General features: G+C 39.4%; 1 protein-coding gene across 3 annotated transcripts in view; it reads right to left on the bottom strand.

Moving 5' to 3' along the window:
• Positions 1-23,734, bottom strand: part of SLC39A10 (solute carrier family 39 member 10) — a 76,088-nt gene that overhangs the window by 39,559 nt on the left and 12,795 nt on the right. Inside the window, exon 1 of one of the 3 annotated variants that reach the window (XM_066189611.1) lies at positions 14,022-14,085. The exons of 1 other annotated variant lie outside the window; for it this stretch is intronic. The gene's annotated coding sequence lies outside the window, so the exon portion shown is untranslated. Of the gene's footprint in view, positions 1-4,390; positions 4,456-14,021; positions 14,086-23,734 lie in introns of those variants that run through there. One more of the 3 variants, XM_066189608.1, reaches the window with a different exon arrangement.

The raw sequence follows: 23,734 nt of genomic DNA, 5'->3' as shown, positions 1-23,734 counted from the left end.
AACAAGATACAGGTTTTAAAGGTCTTTGTTTTAGAAGTTTTTGAATTGATCCCTTTGTGGGGAAGGGCTGGGCTTTTTTCTTTTGTTTTTAAACATGGACTGACAATTTTAGAAAAAATATAAACCCTTCTTCATTGGCTCTAGACTTAAGGTTACATAAACACTAAAGGACATAAGCAGAAGGGTGTGATGCTGCAGCAGCAAATGAAGTCTTTGGTGCAATCGAAGGTTTGTCTGCAATTTGGGAAACAGCCAATATGACCTTTGGATAATTTTGCAAAGCTAGCAAACTCTGGGATACTTACCCACAGGAAAACTCACTGGCAAACTTGACTTTGTTAAATGACTCTCCCTTTGTTTCATTATTATTTGTTGTAAACATAACTGTCTAGTCCTTCTCTCTAAAGCAGTCAAAAGCCCTTTCATTTGATCTGAGACAGGCAGAATTTGCTGGTTGCAGGTCTGGAATGAAATTTGACGTGGAAGATATTATAAAGTGTGTCACAGCCTTCATCCTCTCTTGCAGACTCAGGTTTATTTATTTTTCTCCCTTCCTGCCTGCCTGCTGAAAACACCTGTTTGCTTGTGGCATCTTGACTGTAGGCAGTGGTTGCAGGGAGATAACATCTTAATTCCAAAGGATGTGGTGGGTGGGAAAGGTCAGTCAGCTGCTTCCTGCAGCACGAGTGGGGTGAGAATGCAGAGCACAAAGAACTTCTGGTCATGTTCACACAAGACCTCTGTATCAATAAATATGGATATTATCTGTTGGAGCCAGGCAGGGTTTGAAACATTAAACAAAGCTGTGCTAGCTGGCTGGGTGGGGTAGAAATTCCTCTAAAGGCTTTCACTTATAAAAGCAAACGAATGATTCCAGAACTGACCCACCTGACCAAAGAGAAAATATTTGCTTTAATGTAATCTCTTTACAAGCTGAGGAATTTGTTTTACACCCTCTTCTCAAACAGAATGGAAAAAATTAATGAGGCTGGCCCTGACATTATTTGAAGAAATAAATGAGGAGCTTAAAATAAGAAAACAAAGGTCAGCATCTTTTTATTGTCAGTCTCTGTCAAATTTTAACCAGTAATTTGGTGAATTGGCATTTTTTATATATGACCTAGACTTAGCTGAGTAATGGAAGCATAGCTCTTCTAAAGCTAGATTTTAGTAGGCAGCTGGGGTGGAGTTCCCCATTTCTTTCACCTCTGTTAAACATTGAAGTGGAAATGACAGATTTTGAACTCCTGCAATTCTGCCATTATCAGCAGGAAGAATCAGGAAGCCAAGACATCCTTTAGCTGCTGCCTGTTTGGGGCACCTCGGGGCCATTGCTCATCTGTGAAATTTTGGCAGTGGAAAGGGAAGCCAATATGAGCTTGAATGAATGGGCAGGGATGTCATACAGCCTCATCCCATCTTTAGCACAGATCCAAAACCTCAGAGACACCTGCAGAGAACACGTGCCACAAGAACATGCACTGGCAGGGAAAATAAAGGTATTGTTTGCAGAAATAAAGCAAATTACGAAATGGGTGTTTTGTTTGCCTTTCTTTAAATAAATTGTACCAGTAACAAAATCTAAAATCAAGAGAAAGGCTCTCAAAATCAAAATTATCAAAGGCTGGCCCACAGTTTAGGGAAGGAATTAACTGTTTATCCTTCCATGCCTGATAATTCCTAACTGGGAACTGAAGGGAGCAGTAGGATGCTGACCTTTAGGGCACTGTTGGAACTACATGACCTTTGATTTGAAATGCTGGTATGCACCTGAAGTTTGATCATTTTCCTCCATCATTTGTGTTTGCAATTTTTACACCTGTATTTCATGATTCCTAGAGAAAATAAATGAGACAGCAGGAAGAGTGTGAATGACATTAGGAAACACCCCAATTTCCAAACCTTCAAGTGCAACCACTTGACAGTACTTTCAGGTGTTGCAGCTTTATTTTCTATAAAGTTGCTACCCCAAGATCCTTTGCACAGTTGGATTGTAATGATTTTGATTCTAATGACCAAGAAAGAGTGTGAATTTAAGCATAAAGAGCTATGAAGAAGGAAGTAAACTTTAGCTGATACACAAGATGAATCATGGGGACACCTAAATATGGTCTAAATGACAATAAATGTAAAAACCAGAGATGAGCATCAGTGGAATTACAGGGAGAGGCAGGCCATGGGGATGCTGCACAGTAGAACTGGGAAGAGAACAGAGAAATGGAGAGGCCTGTTACATAACTTTCCTCATCTGCATGACTTAGCAACCTCACTTGATACCTCCTTCTGTAAACCAGCAGTAACTCCTCTGAGAGCAAGTGCAGCAGCAGCAGCATAGACTCTCCCAGTGATGAATACTTCCTGTTACTACTTAGAAAGGAAGAGAAGTTTTGAAGCATTTTCTCAAGCATGGAACTAAGGAGACTGCACGTGACAGAGAGGATGTGGTCATGTGTCCTTGCTGACCCATCAGGTGATGGATTTGCCATATGTTACAGCACTTAGAGCTCTGAGGAGACTCAAGGGTGGCAATGCCAATAAGCAAACAGAGAAAATAAAGCATTGCTGCAGTGATTGGGGTGGATTAACTTTGCTGAGGTTGTTGGACCAACATCCAGTCTGTCCATTCATGGACATGTCATGCAATAAAATGAACTCATAACCTTAGGAAAAGAAAATCAGTCTGAGACAAACTCAGTGACAGTTTTGTCAGCAATGAAATTGAAAAGAAAAAAACAACAAGAAGAGGAAGTTACTTTTGAAAATACTTTACTCACACTGTTAGTGTCTTTCCACTCCTCTCAGATAACTTTGCCTTGTCTCTTCATAAATACAAGTAAAAATCATTCCAATATACACAAAGGGTAAATTCTTAATGATGTTGTGTAGTAGCTCTAATGAAATTATTGTGTGCTTCTCCAAGAGAAGCACAAGTACGTGCCTTTTCTTGGTTTAGGAGAGCATCCCAAGAATGTTCAAAATAAAATGTTGAACAGCAAATGCAGTTTGTTCTTTATAACAGATCTGCATTATTGAATGTATACCAAAATGCACCACAAACATACAGTGATGTAATTCGAGGCAAAAATTAATAGAAAAAAAACCCAAATACTACTGCCTTTTGGACAGATACGGGCAAAATTAAAGGACTTGTGAGTGAACTGATTTTTTTTTTTTTTTCATTTAATCATGGTGCCATCTCTCAACAACTATGTCTGCTCATGGAACAGAGTAGGTTCCAACAGGTGGCTTTTTTTGAATGTGTGAAGAGTATATCTGTATGATTTTTTTGAAGAGTTTTTCTCTCCTGCTGAGGTTTGTTAGCTATCTTTCATAAGAAAAAAAATTACCCGTGAAGGTGCGTCACCCTGTTCATCCATTAAAGTGAGTGGGCGGCGGCTCCCACTGAAAGCAGCCCCACAGCAGCTTTTGGCTGTCAGGCCACTTCCATGGTTACCTACACCCAGTACCTTAAAACAGTTCAGAGAATCATAACCTTACTTTGAACAGTATTTACTACAGAGAATCACCTTTCTCTCTTTTTTGTAGACAGTTCAGTCCAAATCTTTGCAGCTGGGCAAACATCGTAATTTCATTTACATTTTCAAACTATTTTTTTATTAATTGTTAGATGTACGGGAGAAATCCACTGGATTAATTGCAAGTGCAATCTGAAGTTTGAAAGCCTATAATCTGTCAGATTTCTAGTTTACTAAAATTCTGAGAATAAGTCTCCAGAGCATGACATAGTATCCTTTGGGAAATCAATACACATAATGGAAAGAAGGAATTGGTACACTGGAGCTTCAAGACATTGCTTCTTTAAAGATAAACAGAAGCTATAACTAAAGTCAGTACTTACTAATGATTTGCAATGAAGTTTGAAATGAGAATGTTTTAGTTAAGCCAGGTACTTGAAAAGAGACTGCTTGGGGCTCTCCAGCTCTAATGTACCTGTGTTGGGCTGCCTTGTTGCCAGATTCTAGGAAATTCTCAACCCAAAACCACCTCAGAGAGTTTTACTTAAGTTTATCTCAGATGACAGAAAACTGAGTTTGGACAGTGTGATTCTGGGATAACATTATTTATATTACAGGATGTTTCAAATTCGTAGCGTAAGAATGACAAGAATTTGTTCCTGTTTTTCCAAGGGGTTTTGGTTTTAAGGTAGTGTGCTCTTCTTACTCTCAGAGAAGTTTACAAATTTTGGCCCCATTATCTCAGAAGATATTAATAGTATCACAGCTATCACTAATTAGGCGAAAAATAGACTGGGTATGCAGCTTCTAAAAACAGTAAATCAGAAAATAAACTGCCAGCACCTGAGAGTCCTGCAGGCACCCCCTTCTTGAGAGCAGCATGCACACATTACAGATCAGATCAGGCCACTTACACGATGTTGAGTGCCAGCTCCATCATTCAGGACAGCCGTGTCTGATTCTTGTCATTTCTCTCTTTCTCCTCTTCCTCATTTACAGGAGGGAGAGACTGCATGGCCTTTAGTCATTTCCCTAAACAGGAAGAGTTGCTGTCTATGCAGTTCTTTTTTAAACTACTGTATTTTTAAGAAGCTGTTTGAAGAGGGTTTTGTTATTTATTATTGTATGGAAACTGAACCTTGAGCTAGTAAAAACAATATTATGGTAGTGCTCTAGTTATAAAACCAGAGCTGCTGTTTTCACAAGAGGACACTTCAAATTGCTGCACAAAACCTTTGACTGTTGAGCACTGAGAGGTTTGCAGTGTACAAGCCCCAGTTATTGTGAACAGCCAAGCAGCAATAGACAGTTTTTCAGAGGTTATTGCTGATAGTTTAATATAATCTGAAACATAGAAAAAAAGTGATTTTTTTAGGGGACAGTGAGGTGGATCAATATTACTGCAACACTTTCCATTTTTAAATGCCACTTGTGTTGTACTGCAAAACAGCACAGAAACTGCATTCGTTTCAAAAGTCAATCATCTCCTGATGCCAAAGGACAGAGACACTCTTCATTTTAATATAACCTGATCAGCAATCATTGAGAAAGCTGAGTGAGGAGGAAAGAACAGGACTTCAAGAGTTTGGCAGAAGCAGATGGAATTGCCCCCTAAACATCTCTGTCTGTTCATTGCACCATAACAGTTGTGTCTTCCTGACATATCCCAGAGCCTTCTGTCTTGTTACGGCTCGTGTTTAGCCCTTTGGCTGGAACCACCAGTGAAGTCACCCAGCCAATTGTGAATTACAGGTTATAATGCCATCTAAAGACAACATCCAACTCTGCTCTCTTGTCCCCAGAAAATCTACTTTCCTGAAGTGTGACAGATACAGTGAAATTTGCCACAGAAAGCTGTTCAGAGATGATAGAACTATAGAATTGTCAAGGTTGGAAGAGGCCTTTGAGATCATCCAGTCCAACCATCAACCTTGTACTACCACTAAGCATGAGATGATTCAATCTTTATAAGGCAGTTTGTATTTTCAAGAATCTGAAAAAGCAACCAACCTTTTTTTTTTCCCTAACATGACTTAAGTGTACGGTCTCCCCTGGACAGAGACCCTAAAGGGACATTCTGGCTTCCGGTTGTAGGAAACAGGCCAGCAGTATTTCCATGTCCTTTTCTGGCAGTGTATTTTCCAAAGGAACATAATCTACTGGTCAGTCAGTCCTGAATGCCTGGCAAGATCATGGAGCAGATTCTCCTGGGAACTATGCTAAGGCACATGGAAAATAAGGAGGAGAGTGATGACAGCCTGAGGGCATGGCTTCAACTAAGGGTGAGTCATGCCTGGTGAATGTGGTGGTCTGCCAGGATGGGGTTACAGTTGGTGATGGATAAGAGAAGAGCAACTGACATCATCTGCCCAGAACTGTGCAAAGCACTTGACACTGTCCCTCATGACATCCTTGTCTCTAGAGTGAGAAGACATGGATTTGATGGATGGATACTTGGTGGGTAATGGATTGGTTAGATGGTCACACTCGGAGTCAATGTCCAGGTGGAGACCAAAAATGAGTGATGTTCCTCAGAGGCTGATGTTGGGAATGGTGCTTTTTAACGTCAGTGGGATCACTGTTTAACAGTGGGATTGAGTGCACCCTCAGCAAGTTTGCCAACAGCGCTGAGCTGTGTGGTGCGCTTGACACATTGCAGGGGAGGGATGCCATCCAGAGGGGCCTGGACAGGCTGGAGGGCTTGGCCCATGTCAACTTCATGAGCCTCAACAAGGCCAAGTGCAAGGTTGTTTGAAGGTCTTTTGAAGGACAGGAACCACAGTACCTAAACAGATGCTGATGGTTCCTCTGTGGCAGCGCTTGCCAAGGGGGAATTGTAACTGAATAGTAACAGGTGCAGAAGGATAAGAAAAATCTGTTGCCGATAAGGGCTCAAATATGAGACTTCAGGTGACTATTTCTCCTCACTGCCCAGTCACTCTTCTCACTGCAGGCCCTTCAAGTATCTCACCCCTGACTTCTGTCACAGCGTCTCTCTCAGCCAACCAAGCCCTGGAGACACAGAGGACATGCTATATGTATGCATTTGGTCCTGAGATACTGGTGAAGAATAATCTTCCTAGAATTTTTATCCTTCCATTACCATGCAGGAAGAGACAGCTTGAGAACACTTTCCCATTTGACATTTGCATAGTGAACCTACACCGGAGCAGACTTTCACAGCACCACTGAAGTTAATGCCTTAATAAAAACAACTTCTCCTCAAAGAACTTTGCTTTAGCCTGACCTTTTTTCCAGGGGATTAAAATTTAGCAATAATATTTTTTTGGTCTTGAACTCTCTTCTGTTTTTGGAAAAAAAAAATCATGTTGCTAAGTTCAGAAAGGAGGCAAAAATTGTTTTCCTTTAGTTTCATTTTGTCACGTTCTAGGAGGAGCAAAACCACACACCAGAAGTCTTCCACCAAAAAAAAAAAAAAAAAAAAAAAAAAAAAAAGAAGCTGACAGAACCTGTTTAGAGAACTTATTTCCACACTGATTTTTAAAGATATAGATATATATATATATATAATGATGTACACCATTTTGACATACATAGCTCTACTACTTTGTTGAGATGTTTGAAGCTAGCATTTAGTACAGTTACTTAGTACAGTTTAGTCTTAAGTACTGCAAAAAGCATCTACAAACTACTGGGAAGGAATGATTTCTGAAATACCTAAAAAGCAAGTGAGCCATCTGTGAGTGACAAGGTTTTAATCTTTACCCACACACTCCAACCACGTACATTATCTTTGGCAGAAAGACAAAGCTGTTCGGAAAAATTGACACTGGTGTTCAGTAGGGAACAGGGAGTCCTGTGGAGACAATGGGATGTAAGACTTTCCTCCCTCCGCCCCCCATTGTGCTTGTGGCTGGTGAAGTTCCAAGAGAACGTGGAAAAAAGATTTCTAAAGGTTTCTATTACCTTGAAACAACTATTTTCAGTAGTCACCTAATGAACCCAAAGGAAGTCCACTTGATTTAATTTTTTTCCCTGAAAACGATCATAAAGCTAGTTTATAAAGGAATACGCTACTTACCCTTTATCAGGCTCTGATTCAAGAGTTTAAAGCATTTTTACTGGCTTTACACAGGCAATTAAGTATTTACCTCAGTTGCTTAGTAGCTCCTTTCAAATCAATAGGAATGTTAATGTGCTACTAGTGAGGCACGTGCTTTACTCCTGCTGAATCATGTCCTTTGGGTGTCACAGTCATTCCTGAAAAATGTGGTTGTGACAGAACACCCAATTCGTTATGGAGGGTAGAACATGCCGTGATATCAGGCTGGTGTGTGTGAGGTGGGGTAGGAGAAGTGGGATGATGAATGTTTTCAGCTGTGAAACTACTAAGCATTTAGATATTTAGCAAATTCTGCCCTTTCCAGAAAAATCCTAGATGCTAGAATCCAAGCATTTTGAAAGCCATGTTATTTCTTTAGGTACACTGCTTATACATTAAAAAAAAAATCAAACCAAAGCAACGCTTTGATTTCTGCCAGGTATGTGACACCATAACAACCATCGTAACAGCATAACAAATCTGCTTTTTTCGAGAAAGACTTCATACACACTCAATTCAGTATGGACCAAGATGACAGATGTTTACTTCTCTATTTGATAGCAACATTTAGGACCCCCTGGTATGCAGAGAAATATTATCCCAAATATTACATGGCTGAATGAGAAATGTAGTATGCCAAGAAGCTGATAGAAAATCTGGGAAAATCAATATGCTCACTTCAGTCAGCCCTGAAATAAACTTCAATGTTAGTTCTGTTTCTCAAGGTCCAGTTTCAATAGAGATTTTGTTGGATAAAAATGGCAGAGGAAAATATAAAAGATAAGCCTAACATCTACAGTGAAGCAGTAATGTTCAGCTATCATTAAGTTATGGCTTGCTTTCTTTCACATAGAAATCTTTGCACAGGAAGAAAACTTCCCTTCCTTCTCACTCCTTCATGAAAACTGTATTAGATTTTAGTTTCTTGAAGCCATCACAGAAAATTTCTGTATTTTGTTTGTAAGCAGCAAGATGTTTGTGTTTGATTGCTTCCAACTGCCCGAAGCTGTTGCAGAAAAGTCTGTAGCATTGCTATTCCAGAAATTATGTACTGTCTGCCTTGCCGCATTGCCTCTTTGCTTTACCTTCTTTTGCTTATATTCATGTAATATAGTCCTACACATATCATATGTTCACGTATATCTCTCTCTATCTAGTCTATGCCTGTGTATCTATCTTCAGAGATATCCCCAAATGTAAAAAACATTTAATGCAGAGATGGAATCAGGGTAAGTGGTCTTGCAGAGGAAGAATCTTGCTATTAAGAAAATAAAATATTTATTGAGGTCAGAGGTGAAAGTTTACTAGCTTAAGGCAGCACAGTGGGAATAGACAACTAGCTGTGCCCTGAGGATGGGTTTGTAGCTGAAGCAGGGGAAGATATATTCAGAGTGCAGTTAGCTCAGCCAAACCTAATTAGATACACAACACTCAACCTGTTCAGACTCTCTCCAATGATTGACCTTCTCTTATGATCAGGTTGTTTTTTATTAGAAGGTTGGGGGTTTACCAGATGATTTTAATGATCAGTAAGTTGAAAATAAATGACAGGCTCATGATTTACCTGGTATAAATCTGTAAAATACACGCATTGTGCTTGGTATTGGCAAGCATAAATTACCATGTTCTTTCCAGAGTGTGATGTCTGTTGTGGGAGTAACTGGTTTGTTTTAGGAGTCCTCACGTTAGATAAAATTAATGATGATACTTTCTTCTATTTCCTTATTTAGAACATTTATTTGTACAATCAGCTCTAAGCTTAGAGTTTTCCAAGCCAATTTTTGGACACAGAATGAAATATAGGAACAAGAAAAGCCCTTTCAGGCAGTAAAGCTGCATTTTTAATCCCAGCAGCGATCTGTCATTCTCTGTTAAAGAGAAGATGCTGGATGTATTTTTAGACCAGCTTAATTCCACTATCTGCATGAGGTTTCTCCTTGAAGTAACAGGGTAGTGCTTTGCTGTGGAGAGGTGACACCTCATCTGGGCAGAGGCAAGGTGCTTTCTTTTTTCTGTAGGAGAGGACAGTTTAAGGTTAAGCCAATAATTATGCCAAAGCTATATGGATTGAAAAGGACTTAGAACAGCATTGCAGGGAACACCTGCAAGTCCTTCATCGTAGGAGTCAGCCAGAGATTTGCTTCTCTTGAGCTCTAGTTTTCCTTCTATTATCCCTTCTGGTTACTGAAGCCTTATTCACGTGCAGATTTACTGGAGGTGAAGTGTGAAAATGGGCTATTTTAACTCTCCTGTTAGTCCTGCCTCTTGCTGTTTTCCTCAGAGTTAGCAATCAGTGATAAATTGGAAAAGGGTATGCGAGTGCATACTAATAGAGATAACAGTGAACAAATTGTTGAGGAGGTGGTAAGCATCTTCTATGCAGATGGAATTATAATAGTGATTTTTCTTGGCCAAGACAAGTCAGAGTCATGAAAAGCTGTGAGTTTTGAAATTCTGCTAATCTAATTGCTCTTTTGAGCCCCATATGTTTATACTGATGGGTACACTTTTAAAATCAGAAGAAAAGAAAGGCACAAAGTGAACAACTAATGTTCCTAACCAGATGCACTGCCTTGCCCTTAGTTCTCTCCTGAGAGGACAGAAGGGATAACTCGATGAGCGACTCCACATCTGAGCTAGAATTGGGTTCTGATTGGAGGTACTGCTCTAGAGAAAGGCTTGGTGGGGGTGAGAGGTGTGAGTGTGGGGGTGTATTAACTACAAACCTCAGTTTTGGGATGCAGTTCAAATGTAGCTGAACACTGCACAGCAGGAGTCCTTAAATTGAAAAATACAATTAAGATGTACAGCATGGGTCTGCTTCACAGAGGGTTTTAACAAGATCATCTCAGGGTAATTAAAATCAAAGGGTCAGAGTCAGTTTCAGACAAAATTAAAGAGGTAGAAAACGCTCATAATTATATGTTCAGTGGTTTAATAGAAGAAAATAAAAGGTTTGACCTGAAATGGAAAATGGAAACTGATCTGCAATATACAAGTGTCACTTAAGTCAGGTGCCTAAAGGAACTGACAGTGTCAAAAAGCTTTCTGCTCCCACCTTCCCCTTTGCAAGGGTGGATGGCCAATGCACTGAAGTAGTATTTTAGGGAAAATTCAAAACCATTGCTGGCCTGGAAGAATGCCTGACAGGAAGTGTTTGAGAACATTAAAGTATCTCTTCTGACATACTTAACCAGTTTTCCAAGGGACACAGGTTATGAGGTTATTTTTTTATCTTCAGTTTCAGCAATTCCCAGGCTGTACAATACTGTCCCTGAAGCTCTTGGAAAGCAGTCCTAAGTATTTGTCATTCATAAACCCTTCTTCCCACATCCAGGCTTTGAGTGGATTAAGATTCCAGATCTAGATTTCTCTCACTGGTACATCTCTGGGGAAAAGTTCAAGAAGTTCCTTTAGCAATAGAGAATTACCTCATCAATGGCAAACTCTCGAGCAGTCTTAGAATTCAAGTGTGTCACACATGGAGATCCCCATGAATATCTACTGGTCGGAGATGATCCAGCCAGTGATACTTCTATGCTTCCCAGGAATTTTCAGGTCCTAGATAGAATCTTTTTTGAGAGAATAAACACTTTGGGATATTGGTCCCATTCTCGTTGAAAGCCTGCAGGCTCCTCACATGCAGTTTTTGCAGATTCATGCAGTTGTACCAGGGTTTTCATGCAGGATTGGCTTTTATCTGGAAGCCTGTGATATTTTACTCCAGCTTACATGCAGGAAGTTGATGTTCCCTATATGTGTCACATTTATTATGTACACTGAAAGGGGTGCTCTTGCAAAGTCATAGCTTTGAACAGACAGGGCCTTCAACCTGCATAAAACCTCAGAGATGTTTTCTTTTCACCTTAACCAGAATGGAAAACTGAGCATTAACTGACAGGGACATAAAGGAAAAATATTCTTCTAGAGCTCTCTTTCAATGATGTCTAAAGGATCATGTTCTGAACATTAAGTTGACGTTTCAATTTAACATTAACTGTATTATAAATGATGACATAAAGAAAGAACGGCACACTGTCATTCCTGGTGCCACTCAAACCCTATGCAGAGGGACTAAAAGTGACTTAAAACCAGTGATGAGAAATGCAAAGCCTAGAAGCCATTTAATATATCTGATAGTCAAAAAAAATTACTGTCTTTGGTTTTTAGTAGTTTTCCTGTATGGACCTAAAAGCCCACTTAGTGTTTCAGTTAGACACAATTAAGTAGCAGTATAATTTCTACTGGTCTTAGGAACAAGGCTTGTAAACGAATGCAATGAGTTAAACTATGCTAGCAAGAATTAAGACAAGCATTGCAATGCCTAAGCTTGGAGCTTGAAATTAGAAGCACAAGAAAATCCTAGTAAGATAGACACCAGGAGAGATGCACAACTGGAAACACAATACAGTTTTTGACAGTCAGTTTCACCCTGGCTCTTTGCCAGTAAATCATAATTTCCTTTAGAAGGAAGGAGTACAACTCATGGCTTTACTTTGAAAGAATTTAATAGCCAGTACTTCTTTAACACCTGGAATGAGATATTAGTGTCGAAATGGGAGCTTAATAGAATTAGTTAGAGGGAATAATGAGAATATTCTCATCATCAAATTATGTGAGAGAAGATAATAATCAGAAATACTAAACAACCCCAAACCAAGCAACTCAACACATCTGCCCTCTCTGCCCCAACACCACAGCCCCCTCAAATATGTCTCCTGGACCAAGTAAGAAATAATAACAGCAATGGATATTAGAAGAAGTTTGATAGAGTGAAAGGTTGAGCAGTACTTAAAACCTTAAGAAATCTAAAGAGGCAAGACACTCCTTAAAATTTATCACCATTGATTATTTTGTAATATTCATTCAGTCCCAAATAACTTCAGAATTCCTCCCCCTTCCACTGAGCACTCCTTTATTCTCTCAAAATGTTCATTTCCTTTAGGCCTATCCAGGAGTCACCTGCCTAGACAGTAATCAGATTATGCTAATGGTGCTCCAGCAGCCCAACTAAAGTTTTAACCTGCTGTGATGTAAAACCCCCTTTCTTTTTGAGCAATTCAAACAATTCAAGACCCGTCTGACGCTGTTTTCACACAGCTTGTAATGCAACCTGATACTTCATGTGCATATGCAACCTGCTGGTCTGATTTAATTGCATAACTCAGTTTACCTGCAGTTTATCCAAGATCAGACCTTACATGAAATCAAACACTGCATTTTCTAGAAGTGCCTTTGTGAAGACTATCAGTTCTTCTCCCCAAAAAATTGTTTTTGGGGGACACTATGATATTGCCACCCCTAAATTTGGTATTTGACTTGAGGTAGCAGTCCTTACCTTTGCTTGATTTTAGCTACAGATGATGCATCACTGTCAAATTAAATTTTTAATTATGTAACACATTTCTTAATCTAACAACAACAACAAAAATCACTTTTATGCACACTTAAAAACATTCCTTGCCTCATCAGAATGTAACCAATTTATAATAATCCTTTTTAAATGCAGGTGTTTGGTGAATCCATTTGGACAACCATGTAACCTTCTGCTCTACCACTTTCACATTACTGCTAATCATTTTAAAAACCAACCCTAGAGAACAGTTCAAGAGGAAATGATGTAATTTTCTTGTTTCTTTTGGAGCTGCTTCTAAGCACATGCCATTACCACTCTATACATGAATGACAGGAAAACAGTCACGGTGTGCCATTAAAGGCTGGTGATGAACACACTGACAGCGTATTTCTCTCATTCATTACTGCTCAAACACAATACAGCTGATCCTGCTGTATTCTCTTATTCCATACATACCTAAATCTTTTTTTTTTTTTCCAATCATCTAGCAGGTCTTTACTTATCAAGCTCCCTGTTTGCAAAGTAAATGGCACATACTGGGAGCCAGCCTTGTGCTGTTCATCCAGCTGGTAAGTGCATTTAGTGTGCAACATGCTTTCACCTCATAAAGCTCTGCTTAGAGCTTTAACACCCAACCCTCCCAAGTGAAGATGTTGCAAAACTTACAGCACTTCTGAATTAATACAAGATAGTCCCATATATCGTTATTACATCTGACGTTTCCCACTCGTGAAGCAATTTCCTGGAAGAGTATTTTATGTCCACAACAAATTTTAATCTAAAAATATGAGCCTGTATTTTCATGTTTATTGCTTCTTTTTACAAACTGAAGGATTAATTCTCTCTCTTTGCTCTCTGATATTTCACATTCTGTGGGACAGGACAAACTAAATGATTCCTTGTAACTCCTGATTTATGAAGTAAGCCAATTTTTAATTGTTGGGTTTACACCTACATCCTTAGAGTTAAGTAAAGTTTTGGAGCAAACTCAGATACTCATTCTGCATCTGCAACTTTCTTCAGAATTCTGTAGAAGTTTATTATGTTTCACCATTTCATTGTCTGGTAACATACTGTCTGCTCAGCAAGGATAACAAAAAGAAATTAGATATCCCACTATACTTACTGCCTGTCCTGGAGATGACTGGACTCTGTCTTCACAGGGGAGGTAAAGAGACTAGAGATTTTACTCTAATAAATGTAAAGCATTCCCTAAGCCTCTCCATCCACAGAAGTGCTACAGAAGACTACTGGGGCAACATTTTATGGAGAAGGAGGTCTAAAACACGTGGAGGATGTTTACATGATGCTGCTACCAGGAACTGACCATGAAACAGGGCACTTTTGGGAAAAAGCTTATCATGAAAACTACGTAAGATTCCTGCCTCTGACTGCCAGTAGTGGCTTGGTGGATTCCCCTGAGATGATTTACAAACAAAGGGCACCAAAGTGTGCAAAGGACATGGTTATGTAATTGTGAGGCAATTTCTACACTACAGAAATAAGATTATAGTAGCAATTAATTATTTCCTTTTTTTTTTCTCGCATCAGACAATAGAACATCAACTATCAAAGAATTGCGAGAGTTAATTTCTTTCCTGTTGCTTTTACGTCAGTTTTGAGAGGAAGTAATTACAGGTAGTTTGCTCAGACATGATACTAATATTCTTTGTGTATCTGCTGGAAAAATTGCACATTTAACTAAATAGAATTAGTGTTATAAACGTAATAGAATTAGTGTGATGAACATGTCCGAGATACTAAATATCCACCTGCCTGTCTAAGTCAGCTGCTTCAACACTGCAAGCCAAGTTTAGACACATGCATTTTGCTGTGTTAAATAGACACATTATTCAAACCAGAGCAACTGATCTGTAGATTAGAATTATTTGTACAGGTTACTGAGACAAATTAAATGCTCCCCATTACAAACCCATATTTGAGTGCTAAGTATTTAATCATTCAGCTGGGGTAGAGTTACATACTTACTCAGATAAAATGCTAGAAATCTGATGCAACTGTTTGTGAAGACTTATTACATTTCTCCTGGGCAAAGATTACAGATCAGCATTAATTTTCAAGACCTAATTTAGATGGTCGAGGTTACCTTTCATTTTTGCAATAGTGCATTCTCTGTATAGTATAATGCCTTGCAATGAACCTCTTATTTTATTACAAGAAATTACATTATATGTGGAAAGATTTTTAAATTGTGTGAAAAACCAGTGTGAACATACCTACATAGAGAATATTTTAGTACTTATTTTAGTATTTAGTATTTAAGAAGTAAAAAATCATCATGATTACAGAGTAGTTAGCAGAACTGCTCCAAGTTTATCTTTCAAGTAGATTTCTAGGCAGAAAACAACAACTAGTAGTTTACTAAAAATTTATATTTAAATATGAGCTGTCTCCTAGATGCTGGACTTTAATTACAGGGTTGAGGCTAATACAGTCCAGGCTTGTAGACCTGTGAGTTTTCTATCTAAATAGTCCTCAAAGTTCTTTCAAAATAGTCAGAAACCTTTTATTTCTTGCACAAAGAACAAACAAACAAACAAACTGAAACAAAAAAAACCCCATACCCATCAAGTTTGGTAACAGAATGTTCTGAATACAACTGTCAAACTCACAGGACTTCAAACACAATCTTATTGCAAAAATTGACTGACTGAACTAAGAAATAGTTAAGGGATACGAATTCAGAAATCCTCTGTAAATGAAATATAATTTTATTTTTAGGTGATGCAATAAGCAGAAAAAAATAACACTGCTACAGGAGATACAGGAAACTTTAATTTATGTACAAACCCTGAGTTAATGAGTGACACGAATTTAAATGCAGATAGATGTAAAAGAGTTAGATAGGACCAATGAATAGATATTTGCTGATAAGAAAGAAACAGATGTCAGTGCAGGGCAAGTAAAAATAGACATCTTCTGTTAAAGAGACACCTGAAGTGCCAAAGTAATTCGGGAAAACATTGCTATGTAACAAGGGTGGATTCCAGCACAGAAATGCCCAAATTGTCTCTCATATAACAAACATAAACAGTGGACTGATTTTATACTTTTTTAGATTTCCCTTGATCCAACCTTTTTTCTGAAATACACCACAAAGCAGACTCAAGACACAAATATATTTCAGAATGCTCAGGAAGAAAAACAGGAGCTGTGCAAGGAATCCTTTACACCAAAAGCAAAGCTTTTACTTAAGGCCTGAATACTGAAGAACCACAGTACTTAATTTTTGCTGTAAACCCACACATTTCAATGCCTCAACTTGTTGAATCGTTCCCTTCATTGCTGTCACTCAGTTGCCCATGTAACTCACCTTGCATTTACCAGCTGTGTTCTGTAAAGGCTGTTTAACAAAACCTCACATACCCTAAAAGTACAGTCCTGGAAGCCATTTTTTAACTATCTGAAGGATGGTCAGAGAACCTCCAGTTTGTACACGCTCTCAGACAAGAAGTAGCAAGAGAATTAATTTGTTTTCATAAAGGTAAGACTTGGAACAATTAGGAATTGACACGTAATGTGTCACTGAAAGAATGAGAGCTCCAAAGAGAGCCATACCAAACAAACTTTGAGTTTCATACCAAACAAACTTTGTTGCAATCATTTCAGATTTGCTTGGGAAGCAAGGGGAGTGATGGCTACGATCTGCCATGGGGCATCCTTTCTTGGAGAATGGAGGGTTCTCATCTGTTTCTGGAATGCATTCAAAAACCCTCTGGGTCTTTGGTGATCAATAAAATCCAATCCTCCTAGATTTTGTAGATTAAGTAAGTAGGCTTAGGCCAAGCAGAGTGGGAGAGCTAGCAGCAGACAGCACCATGAGGCTTATTCTGTGCCATTACCAAACCAATGCCTATGCTGGCTGTAGAGATTTCAACTACTGGCTTGAGGTTTCTGTTCTTGGAATTGAGATCAAAGCTCTGATTATATAGTGGAATTAACAATTTAATGTGCTTTTTTTTTAACAAGATGGGGGTGTGTTACTGTTTGTGATGCTCATCCTGCCAAAATCCAGTTTGGGCTGTTGAACACTCCCTATCCAGAGCAATCTGGTTTTGTTGCCGCCTGTTTTTTTGGAAAGAACATCAAGCTGCAGGGTATGCATTTAATAGTAAATATACTTATTATCAAGAGCAGCTTTTGCCATCCTGAGCATTTCACAACCAGGTAGCCTGGTGTTGAAAGATAACAAAATTGTAAGTGTTACTTGTTTTTTAATGTGGATGCCCACGAGGTGAAGAAGTAAGATTGAGCAAGATCCCAAGCTGTTAGGACAGTCTCCCAGCAAGGTCACTGTCAATGACCACCTAGAGCCACACAGTGGCTTTAACTCACTCACACAGTCTGATTAAAATCTGGACTATTTTCTGAGGGCAGAGTCATCTCCACAGAGCCTACACCAGAGGCTGCTTCGCTCAGCAGCATTGCATATGAGTTTGACCAATTAGCATTGAAGGAAGGTAAGTGAGGACCTCATTGCATACAGAGGAGTCAAAGCAGAGTGCTGATGCCCAGCAGGAGCAGCACCAGACTGAAATCTGGGACCTCAGCAGATTCTCAGGGAGAGGAGGATGCCACCTCCTCTCATCCAGCGGCTCTCTGGTTTGAGCTGACTGACAGTCAGCAGCTGTCCCTGTAACAGTCAATTTTTTGACAGAGAAGCTGCCAATGTGCAAGGCTATTGATGGTTTGGAAGAAATGTGTTTTCTGAATTGTCTAGGTGTTAATTCCAATATATTTGCCTCTCTCTCCAGACCAGACACACTTCCCCACTGTAGTGCAAAGCCTATTTCACTCCTATTCAGAAAGCAGCAATATGAATGTCAAAACTCCATGCTAACAGTGTATTTGAAACCTAGGCTTCTGTGAGCAGGGAAACAACTCACATAAATGTTTATTTTCCTATTTGACATTCCCCCAAGCATTTGCCTATTACCGCCACTTACCTATTTTACCAATAGCTAAAGGGTGATGATAGATAACAAATATTTAATAACCAAGGATGCATCTTTTTACTTTACCCAGAACTCAGGGCATCCTGCATCGAGTTCTCAGTGCATCTAGAAGTCAACAGGAAGCCAAGAGCTAAGCTTAGCCTCCCTTTTGGCAAGAAAAGCACCACCTGGTGAACCACTTTGAAAGGCTGCAAGAAATAAACTGGTTTGCAAACATGTAGTGAAACCCTTTGTTCTCACAAAGAATAAGGTGGAGACACTTCCCTGCAGTGACACCAATCAGAGAGGGCCTGAGGATGACATGAGGGGCAGGATAAAAGGAAGGGATGGTGTTCATGGTACAATGCCCAGCTCCATGTGCTTCCTAGCCAGGTTCTCAGGTACTGAAAAATGATTTGTTTGAAGGTCACCCATTCTTCTGTGCTTAAATAAAGTTTTTGGTAAAGTGTGAATCATTCACAGAAGAATTAAACCATCAGAACTGTAGTTTCATGCCAAGAAATCATAATATGGTTACTCTGGGCCCAAGTCCAAAGTGAGAGTAGTTTGTAAAGCCTAGCTCTTGTATAGTTTAAGAATTTTTTAGGCTCTCTTCCATCCTTAACATCTACACCCATGTATACACACTAAGTATTATCTGTTTGTTTACATGCTCTTTGATCAGCTGAATTAAAAAGCATGCCTGCAAACTGCATGTGTTCATAAGGACTTTATGGAGGTCACTAGATTTAGTGGCACTGTATATTACCTTATCTTGTCCTTTTCTGAAGGAATGTATTCCTGACAATGTTTCCAACTTTTGAGTTAGGAAAAAAGGGGCAAGGGAAACGAAGATGTGGGACAAAGCATTCAATGATCCTAAATTGGAAAAGCCTCCCCTTTAAGATGAGGCAGTGTGATGATTTGCTGCCTTATCTATGTTGTATACTGGAACACAGCACGAGATCCTGAGGGCAGTACTGGAGCTGAAGGCAGAGCAGCTGAGCAAATGTGGCTCTGTAGGACTGGTTACGGTAGCTGCTCCTCATTGCCTTTAGTTGGGACTGGATGGAGGGGACAGAGAGGATGGTGCAGGCAACAGATTTGAGGTGTGGCTATTCTGTGTAAAGATTGGGAAGAGATTGGGAATTTCTGGTAAAAAGTGAAAGTATCTTCCAGTGGAAGAGACATTTTCTTCCACTCACTTAGAAATCCCCCCCAGTTGTTTCTCCAAGTTTATGATTATCACCTTTATGAAGTATGTCTTTTCTTACATTAACCCCCAATATCTGCCAATAAGAAGGTCTTGTCTGTCATGCTAAACCAGCTGGAGCTAAATCAGTGTCATGGTCCCAGAAAGGCAGTTTCAGAGGCAGTAGAACCACCTTGTTGGAGCATGGAAAATTATGCTGACAGTTCTGCAGAAGTGCAATCTGTAGGCTCTCAATCTCCTTCTCGCATGTCCAAAACAGGAGGAAGATAGAATAAGTACTAGCTCTGCTGCAGACTGGATGGAGCTCTAGGAAGCTTGTCAACAGTTTCCAAGGTTATACTGTGCTTTTGGAAAGGACTGTTTTGGAAAAAGCTTCAAAGAAACAGAATCCATCAATTCTCTTTTAAAGGCTTTTAAAGCTGTTGTTCACTTTATATGTTTTAGACTTTTACCCCTACAGACTAGAAATATTTTGATAAAAGCAGTCTCCTGATTAGCCTTTGCTGTTCCCTTTCGCTCCTAAGTTGAACTCTCCTGAAGTGTCCTTAATCTTTGCTGCATGGGCCTCCAACACCCTCTGTACCTTTCAGTGGATCCAAAATCATGCATTTGGGGTTGTAAGTGAGAAACAAAGAATGAAGGAAAGCCAGGAAGTCATCAATCTAGGAAAAAAAAGTAAAAGTTTTAACTATGGCTCCTCCCAACAACTGATTAAAGGCTAACACAGCAGCTTGGCTGGAAAGACTGCTTCCCTCCTGAGCCCCAAGGTAAGCAAGCATTGTGAATGCTCTGGGGCAGTGGCAGCAGAAAAAACATGGAAAATTTCTCTTAGCGTGGGCCTTTTTGAGATGGGCCCAAACAAAATCTGAGTAACTCTTCAGCTATGAGATATGCTGATCTTAGCTATGGATTGGAGCTCCACAGCTCATGACCATTGTTAGGTGAGGGCTTTATGTGGAATGTTTAAACCTAAAACCTGATGAAATAGGGCATATGGATGTGTTTGCCAGACAGCAAACAAGTGGTGGCCACACACAAACATGCACATGATTTCTTTTGATGCAGGGAGCTTTACCATTCAAAACAGTTGCCCCAAATGACGGGTTGAAGATAAGCATTCAGCTTAGAGCTGGGCACCATTAACCGTGTGGAAAGTCCCTGCGAGCTGGACCCAAATGCAGTATTGAAAATATGGAGGTACTGCATTAACTCTCTCACAATAATCAGTGATTGTATGTGGGAAAACTACCAGCTTTTAGTGGTGTTGAACTGAGACGGAGTAAAGTAGCACAGAAATAGCTTCACTAACATTCAGTGGTTGTCACGTGTACCAGCATCATCTGGATTTAACAACAACAGTTTTGCAGCATCATTAAAAGAAATCCAAACAAACAAAACTGAAACACAACCGAAACCAAAAGCCCAGCTCAAAACCTCCAAACCACGCCCCCAAAATTACAACAAATAGAACTATTTTCATTGGAGAGTCTAGAAGGAGCTGTGAGTGGCTATATTGCCAGGTTTACTTTATATATATTATGTATAATTATTAAGTGACATATATATGAACTCATTTACGAGAAGCTATTAGGAGAGCTAAGGATAGCATACTTTGAATTATGATGCTAAGAGTCCAAGCTAACTGTAGGTCCATATAAAGCTACTGAAAGCCTAGAGCTAATTACAGGCCATAAACGAAGCTGAGAGCAAGCCAGCATCACTAAGGCAGAAAAAAAAAAAAAAAAGGAAAGGAAGTCAACCCCAAACATCTCTACCATAGAGTAACTAGGAATGGCAGAATAAGTTGTGATGTAGAAGGCATCAATATCACAGCAGCAGCATCACACAGTAACTCCCAAACAGAGGCTAGATGAAGAGTACAAAGGAAACCTTTGCCTCACACCAGAAAGTGAGTTAATGACATGACTGAGGTGTTCAAATACTGACTAACCATGGTTATCCATTCTCTGCAGCACCAGTAACACACCCTGACTGCCAAGCTGAGTGCAAAAACCCCATCCCAAACCAAAAAACCCCAACCCTCAGCAGACCTATATAGAAGTACGGTGCAACAGGAGATATTTTGGTGCTGAGTTTGGAAAGCTGCCCCCTGCCAAATCCACTGTAGTTTGAGAAGAGCTTAATAACCTCCGTTGCAGGGAGATGGGCCAAAGGCAGGAGGTGCCACTGTCTGCATTGATCCTTCTGATTCTTTGCAAGAGCTGCAGCAGATGAGGGGTGGAGTAGAAGAGGAACATCAAGGTAGCAGGAAGATGCTATGCTGGCAATAAATTATTGAGTTCTATTTTAAACATCACAATGTCCTTGCAGTTATGGCCACAGTAAAGTCAAAATGTGTCTTTAATTGAAAGTACTGGAAAACAACATGTTGGGCTAGGCCTTTTTGTCCATTTGTTTCAACTAGATTTCAGTAGACATTGGGCTTTACTGGACTCAAAAATTTCAGCCTTAAATTTTTGCTATAGAGGTTTAAGGAAGAATTTTTTGCATGTTATTGAGAGTAAAGTTAAGTGGATTTCAGAGAGAAACTTTCCAGAAATCAGCACTAATTATGTTACTTTGGTAGTAACAGATCAAAAAAGTCATTACCAGATTAAACATACTTTTCATTTTTTGAAGGCTTTGCTAGATCACATGGCTCAGGTAGTTAATTTAAAAACTAGCCTCTTTGAATTTCCCTGTACTTTGCTGTACAAATAATGAGCAATTCTAAACACAGTTGGTCATTATACTTTTGTAAACTGTTTGATCTCTTAACTTTTCTTGATAAAACATCACCTGTGAAACAAAGAAGTGAACCAAATATTATGGAGCATTTTAATACTTAGAACAACAAAACCCCCACAAAACCCTTATGATCCATCACTGGTTAAGTTTGAAAATTCGGTTCCTTAAATTAAATTTTTCTGCCTGACACTCAAAGTTACTTTTACTTTTCAGCCTGTATCCATAAAGTATTGCTGTTCACAAAACAAATAAAAACAATTTACATATAATAGATGCAGAAAGAGACAAGAGCAAAAAGGAAGAGCAAAGTCTAGTTACCAGTGCCATTTCCAGTGGAGAGATGAATTTCAAGAAGGTATGATTAATTATCGGTATTAAGAGTTGGGTTATAACTGCAGAGGTTCTAAATAGAGCCAAGCATGTTTGGCTTAATTAATGCTGAGAACAGCTGGGAATATGGACAGTAAGGTTGAAGGAATGGCAATGGCTACTGGCACTTAACATGACTAAGTGACAAAACAGGATGTGATTGTTGTTGTTTCCTTGCTTCAAGTCCTTTGGAATCAAAAAGCTAGAAGGCATGTTAAGGTTTATTTCTTTCCAAGCTCATACCTTATTCATCCTGACATTCTAAACTCACACATCACTTGCTAAAATTCTTTAACATCTAGAGGATGACTAATGCTTTTTAAGTTTGATGTAAAAATTGCCCCTTTATGGGATGGCAGCAGCAGGGAGATGGGTCTGGAATTCAGTTTCAAACAATCACAATGCTAACGCAGTCGAGAACCCCAGGTCCAGCTGGGGTTGGTTGTATGCTTGTCACGAGATTAGCAGTGAATTCATTTTAAACTGCTGACAATGGGATCCTAGGCAATTTCTTTTCCTTCATGCAGCATTTGTTAACCTCAGTTAATATTCTAAAGAAGTAACACGATGCAGGTTTATTTATGTATATAATCTGTTCCAGCAATCTGTTAAATCATATGTTTACATTTCGAGTAAAGGCCCAACTACTAAACTTTATTCACCCCTTCCAGTGCAACTTTAGCAAGAATTACTACTGATAGTACCTCATGATATTTTAAAATACACTACAGCTAGGTTTCACACCAGAGTAAGATCTGCTGTTACTGAAGACCCACAATATTTATTGCAACTTGACTGTGGAAATTCCCATTTATTAAATCTTTTAACCTGTAGGTCAGCAGCTCATTTCTCCGCATTTCTGTGTGCTTACCATTAGGTCAGCAATAAAGTGTTCTCAGAAGTGGATAAATGCTTTGGAATGCTCACAGGGATGCAATGCTGTCACGTAACAATGCACAAACACACCGAGGATTAAAGGCAGTCATACAGGCTTGCAGGCAGCTTTGCTCTACAACAGGGGCAGACAGTCCCTGCAGGATCAGCAGAAGGCATTTTACTTGCACACACAGATTTATGGAGCTTTACATACGAGGTACTCAGTGAACAAGATTATTAATCTGCATAAAATAAGCATGCATGGAAGTCTTCAAAGCCTATGGACTCAAGTTTCTGCCCACCTGTTCCCTGACTAAACATGTTGGATTTTCACTACCCAGTCCCTTGCACACTCCATTTCTTTAAAGGCCCCAAATTTGTAACATGGAGTGTAAAATGGTGTGTGCCTTGTTCACTGCAGGGAGAAGCAGTGAAATGAACTTCATCTAGTTAGGAGTTTTCAGCTTAAGAGATGACTTTCAGTTCTCCCTGTACTCATCTTCTGACCCTAAAATTCATACTGTATCTCAGGAAGCTTCAGAGCCTGTGTTCGAGGTGCTGCCATAATACATCCCATGTTTCAGTAAAAAACCCACCAGAATATATTTCCCTAATGCTCTAAGACTTTCTCCTCTCATATGAGTTTTACATTGAAGAGTCAATAAAGTGATTTGTCAA

Source organism: Chamaea fasciata, unplaced genomic scaffold, assembly GCF_029207755.1.
Source record: "Chamaea fasciata isolate MVZ Bird 193981 ecotype frontalis unplaced genomic scaffold, bChaFas1.0.hap1 SCAF_8, whole genome shotgun sequence".
Lineage (NCBI taxonomy): Eukaryota > Metazoa > Chordata > Aves > Passeriformes > Sylviidae > Chamaea > Chamaea fasciata.
This window is presented reverse-complemented; position numbering and strand designations above follow the sequence as displayed.